The sequence below is a fragment of the Choloepus didactylus genome, chromosome 1 (genome assembly GCF_015220235.1).
Source record: "Choloepus didactylus isolate mChoDid1 chromosome 1, mChoDid1.pri, whole genome shotgun sequence".
Lineage (NCBI taxonomy): Eukaryota > Metazoa > Chordata > Mammalia > Pilosa > Megalonychidae > Choloepus > Choloepus didactylus.
The window spans coordinates 63,798,041-63,804,201 of NC_051307.1; positions in this window are offsets into that span (position 1 = coordinate 63,798,041).

Below are 6,161 nucleotides of genomic sequence, written 5' to 3' on the forward strand. Positions count from 1 at the left end.
TCCTTCTGTTTGTTCAGCTCATTTATATGGTTCCATTCAGACCCACCCTGAATGAGTGGAGTAACACCTCCATGGAAATTATCCAATCAAAGTCATCACACACAGTTGGGTAGGTCATATCTTCATGGAAACACCCAAGCAAAACGTCACACCATAATCAAAAAAATTAATCAATTGCATCAAAGATCATGGTGTGTTGGAGGCCATAATACATGCAAACCAGCACATAGGTATGTACTCTAGAGAGATGTAAATGTATGTTCGCATAAAAATCTGGACATGAATCCTTATGAATAACCTTTTTATAATTGCCAAAAGCTGAAAAACAATCCAAATGCCTTTTAGTGGGTGAATGGATAAACAGACCGGCACATCCCATCCAGTGGAATACTGCTTAGCAATAAAAAGGAATGAACTATTGATACATGCAATCACATGGATTGATGTCAAAGGCAGGATGCTGCATAAAAGAAGTCACCCTCAAAACACATACTGTATGATTCCATTTATATTACATTCTGGAAAAGGCAAAACTATAGAGACACTGGTCCATGGTTGCTAGAATTGAGGGATGAAGGGAAGGTTTGATTGTGAAGGGGCAGAACAAGGGAATTTTTAGGGTACTGAAATTGTTCTGTATTCTCATTGTGGTGGTGGTTACACAAATCTGTAATATATTAAAATTCACGGAACCGTTCTCTAGAAAGGTCAGTTGTACTTTATGTAAATGAAAATATTTTAAAAAATTAACAGCTTATAAGTTAATTCAATAAATTCTATTAAAAATTTAGCATTTATTATTGTGTTTTCTGAACATTTTCACATTACTTTTTTTGAAACTTTTAACTAATTTGTGTACAGGCAGAGCAGTAAAAAAAAAAATTAGGCTAAACCATAATTAGCATAAGAGCAAGGTGACTCCACAGTGCCTACATTGGTGCCTGACAGGTAATTGTGGTCATCCTTTATTTGTTGAACAAGTGAATGAAAACAAGAATAGCAGAGGTTGAAAACTGACTGCCTAGGGCTGAATATGACATTTTCTGTGGCCCACACAATTTTTGAAATTTAAACTAAATGGCAACATTTAAAAATCAGATTTTGCATAATTTGGATGTTTGGCATCTAAATATCAACACTTATGGAATTCTCACTCTTTGCCAAGTAGTTTCTAAGCCCTGTACTTATACTGTTTTGTAATTCTCACAATAACCCTACGCTGTGTTTGTTTTTTAATTCTCACAATAACCCTACACTCTGTGTGCCATTGTCCCCATGGTATGGATGGGGAAAAAGGCACAAAGAGGTTAAGTGACTCCTAAGGCCATACAGTTAATAAATGATAGTGTTCTAGTTTGCTAAGGCTGCCAGGATGCAAAACACCAGAAATGGATCGGCTTTTATAAAGGGGATTTATTTGGTTACAAAGTTACAGTCTTAAGGCCATAAAGTGTCCAAGGTAATGCATCAACAATCAGGTACCTTCACTGGAGGATAGAGGATGGTGTCCGGAAAACCTTTGTTAGCTGGGAAGGCATGTGGCCGGTGTCTGCTCCAAAGTTCTGGTTTCAAAATGGCTTTCTCCCAGGACGTTCCTCTCTAGGCTGCAGTTCCTCAAAAATGTCCCTCTTAGTTGCACTTGGGATATTTGTCCTCTCTCAGCTTCTCTGGAGCAAGAGCCTGCTTTCAACAGCTGTTTTCAAACTGTCTCTCATCTGCAGCTCCTGTGCTTTCTTCAAAGTGTCCCTCTTGGCCATGGCAAGCTGGCTCCTTCTGTCTGAACTTATATACTGCTCCAGTAATCAAGAACCACCCTGAATGTGTGGGGCCACACCTCCATGGAAATTATCTCATCAGAGTTATCACCCACAGCTGGGTGGGTCGCATTTCCACAGAAACACTCAAAGAATTACAATCGAATCAACACTGATAACGTCTGCCCGCACAAGATTACATCAAAGATAATGGCATTTGGGGGACACAATATATTCAAACTGGCACAGATAGTGCCAGGATGTAAACCTAAAATAATCTATTTCCAGAGTTCTTGCTCATAACTGTTATACTACACCACCTCTGCTGTATGCTGGCTTGGAAACAGTACTTTGGAGCTAGTAGCCTTCTCTAGTTCACTGCTTGCTTTTTTCTCTTCCTTGGGTACCTGACTAGCCCATGTGGGTATATTAAGTTGCAATCCCTGTGTTTAGTAACTTGACCAAACTTACATGTCTATTAGTGATGGAACAGTTTAAAAACCAGGTCTTCTGATTTGCAGACAACTGTAGCATAAATTTAGAAACAACAGTATGTATTTATGTGTTCATGTATATATTCACACACACACACACATACCCCTTTGGAATTCTCCATGTGCAAATCTCTAAACCCAATATAATAATTTCCAAGTTTTGCTTCCTTTCTGTATTCTCAAACTCTCCTTCTAGGATCTCATCCACCCTTAGTGTTCCTGCCTTTATTCTGTGCAAATGACTATTTTTTTCTCCTAAGATTCAGCCCCTCATCTCTGATTGCTATCAGTCATTTGCACAATCAACTTAGTTCCAATTTAACACCTCCCAAACTGAACTCATCTTCTCCCAGACTAATTTCCCTGATACACCCAGAAGGATGGATTGGAGGATGAGATGCTGACAGAATGGAGACTAGCTATGAGGTGCCTGTAGCAGTCCACTCACCCACCCCACCAAGGTGAGGAAGGCCTAACTGTGGATGGTGGTGGTGGTGGGAACCAAAAAGGAGGCAGTGGCAAGGGACATTTCTCAAGAGTAAGCAAGGCCCTGCCACTAACCAGAAGTGGGGTATAAAAGACATGGAAGAAACAGAAATGACTTACGTTTGGGGGGTAGTGGGGAGGTGGTTCGGAGCAGGGAGAATTGGAAAACTGGGCATAAATAGTGGTGCCTGTGAGTAAAACAGGAAAGTTAGGAGGAGGAACTCTTTTGGAGATGAGAAATTTAGCTTCCGAAAATTGAGTTTGAGCTGATACCAATACATGTCAATAGAGAGGGCTTACAAGCAGCTCTAGATGATGGAATAGCTCCTCTGGGGTAAAAATAGAAAGCTGACCATTATCAGCCTGAAAGTGATCATTAAAACTGTAAGACATGAGTAGCAATGGGGATAGGATACTGAAAAGGAACACCAGATTTTTAGCTGGGCCCGAGGGATCCATTTAGTCTAGTAATTTTGATTTATCTTTTTGCTCCTTTCAAATGTCAGATGAAAGGGAACATTGGAAACAAGAAGGCAGAGCTGCTGCAGCTGAAGGGGCAGAGGGTGGTGGTAGGAGGGCCACACAAGTTCATTCCTTCAGACTTTTTCTCCTTCCCTTGCCTCTAAATCCTTTTATGTTCAGGGAATGAAAAGGTCCTGAGGCTGAGGTGATTTGCCCAAGTAATTAAGATCTAATTTGTGGTAGAGCCAGCACTAGAATCCAATGAATGGCTTTTCCATTATGCCCAGAAAATTGTAAAGAAAAGTTCAAAAAATGCTGTTTTCATTTTCATTACCTTTCCCTTCTCTAGAACTGAACTCTGCTGTCCAAGCCGGCAGTTTCCCTGCACTCAGTGGAGGAACACATCACTTCACAGGCTCTTGTTGCCCTCGCCTGGTTCTCCTACCTCTCAGATGACTTCTTCCCGGGAACCACAGGCCCTTTTCTGCCTGCCTTTCACAGTGCACTACATTCAGAGCTCCATCTTACTTTAAACTGCTGATGGCTCCTAAATTAATCTCCAGTTCAGTCATCTTCTGTGCTTGAGGCTTTTGTCCAACTGCCTACTAGACATCCCCACCTGGATATTCTACAGGCACTTCAAATAGTGTCCAGCCAGGTTTGGGACCACTGTTAGATACAGCTTTATGCCAATAAACTTGCAATTTTAGGTGAAACTGATGATTTAAAAAAATTTTTTTTTACAAATTGTAAGTGTTCAAACTTGACTCCAATACTTCAGTAGCCTAATAATTAGCAAAAATTAAAACCATAAAAGAAATTAAAAGAGCTTCTTGTTTTAAAGGCCAAATCCAGATAGTTCTGTTAAAGCTATAAAAAAAACCATAATTGCTATGTATTTCCCCTCTTTTATTACAAAAGTTTTAAAATTGAAAGTATAGTTCTATGAACAGCTATCTATGCATATATCTTCCTCCTAGATTTAATAATTTATCAACATTTTTCCATATTTGTTTGATCTCTTTATGTAAACACATTTTCTTTTTGCTGACCATTTTCAAGTCAGACATTCTGGCATTCACCCCTAAATACTTTCTCATAAGGACATTGCCTGAATCACAATACTATTATCACACACACAAAAGAATAATTCATAGAAACATGAAATATCCAGTTCATATTTAAATGGCCATAATTATCCCCAATGTTTTTATACAGTTCTTCTTAAAACCAGGATCCATCTCAACATAATCTAAACTATTCCAGAGTGTTAAGAAACAAAGCAAGCTTTTAAATTCATTTTATGATTTCTGATAAGCAAAACTTGACAAAGCACAAACACACAAAACACAATTGAAAAGCAATTGTAACAGTAACTTTAAAAATGTAATCTTAGAGCTGTTAGCAAGCGGGAAATTGTAATGATGGCCTTTGGGTGTAACCTTAAAACAGCCTTTAAATTTAACTTTAAAACTGTAAGCAAAGCCACCTCAGCATGTGAACTCACTGCCCTCCCCCCTATGTGGGACCTGATCTCCCTGGCAATGCAGGATATGACTCCCGGGGATGAATCTGGACCCGACATCATGGGATTGAGAACATCTTCTTGACCAAAAGGGGGATGCGAAATGAAACGAAATAAAGTTTCAGTGGCTGAGAGATTTCAAATGGAGTCGAGAGGTCACTCTGTTGGACATTCTTATGCACTATATAGATAACACTTTTTAGGTTTTAATGTATTAAATTAAACACACACAAATAGCTAGAAGTAAGTACCTGAAACTATCAAACTCCAACCCAGTAGTCTGGACTCTTGAAGACGATTATACAATCGCAGCTTACAACGTAGCTTACAAGGGGTGACAGTGTGATTGTGTAAACCTTGTGGATCGCACTCTATCTAATGTATGGATGGATGAGTAGAAAAATGGGACAAAAAAAAAAGACCCATAATTAAATAGCATTTCCCAGTCATTGAATCTCTGATGATATAAAAATTTAACCCTACCAAGTGTTTGTGAAAATGTGGAGCAAGAGAAACTCATATATAACTCTGAGTCATATATAACCCATAAATAATTGTACACAGCTATTCTGTTACAATTGGCCCTAAAGTCCAGAAATTCCACTCCTACTTAGGCAATTTAGAAAAGTTCTAACATATAGTCACAAGGAGCTGAGCACAAAAATGATCATGGCAACACTGTAATTATAGAACTTTGGAAACAATAGTGTATGCTAGATTCATATTATTTGCAGAGAAAATGAAAAAGTTTAAACGATTGTTAAATGTGAAAAAAAAAAAAAAAAAAAAAAAACTGTAAGCAAGCTATGAATGTGAGCTCTTAGTCTCCCTAAGGGGTAATTCTTAACTGGAAAGTCTGCACCGAGTCCTGGGTAAGCTTTTATCTATCACCCTAGACTTGAAGGCACTGTGCTCCAGGTGTCACAGAGGACGTAAATCCTAAAGGAAGTAGCAATTAACTGGGATAAAGAAAAAAAAAAACTACTGAAGTTCTCCAGGTTTCTGTTACCTGTTACCCAAGATAATTATCTTTGTTTCTAACGGGTATAAAAGCCAGTTGAAAAATTACTATAGAGGAGACAGATTTGGGAAAATCATCCCTGTTCTCCCAGGTGTAAATGAACTTCTTTTCCTTCTCAGCACCCCCTCGGTGTGACTTTCATTGGCCACGCCCAGCGACGAACCCAGATTTGTGAGTGCCCCAACTACACAATCTGAACTAACTCCAACAGCAAAAATCCCTAGAATATTATCAACCATTTCAGCATATTAGAGGACTGATTTGTTGTTGAGGACATTGTATTTGATTCTCAGTATCCATTTTCCCCCTCCTCATAGCGTAGCCGCCTTGTGGTCACTTCTCACTGACGCCTTGCAGGCCTAACCAACCAGGACAGGTCCATCACCTTTGTCACAGCGACTTATTCAGACAGCCCAAGC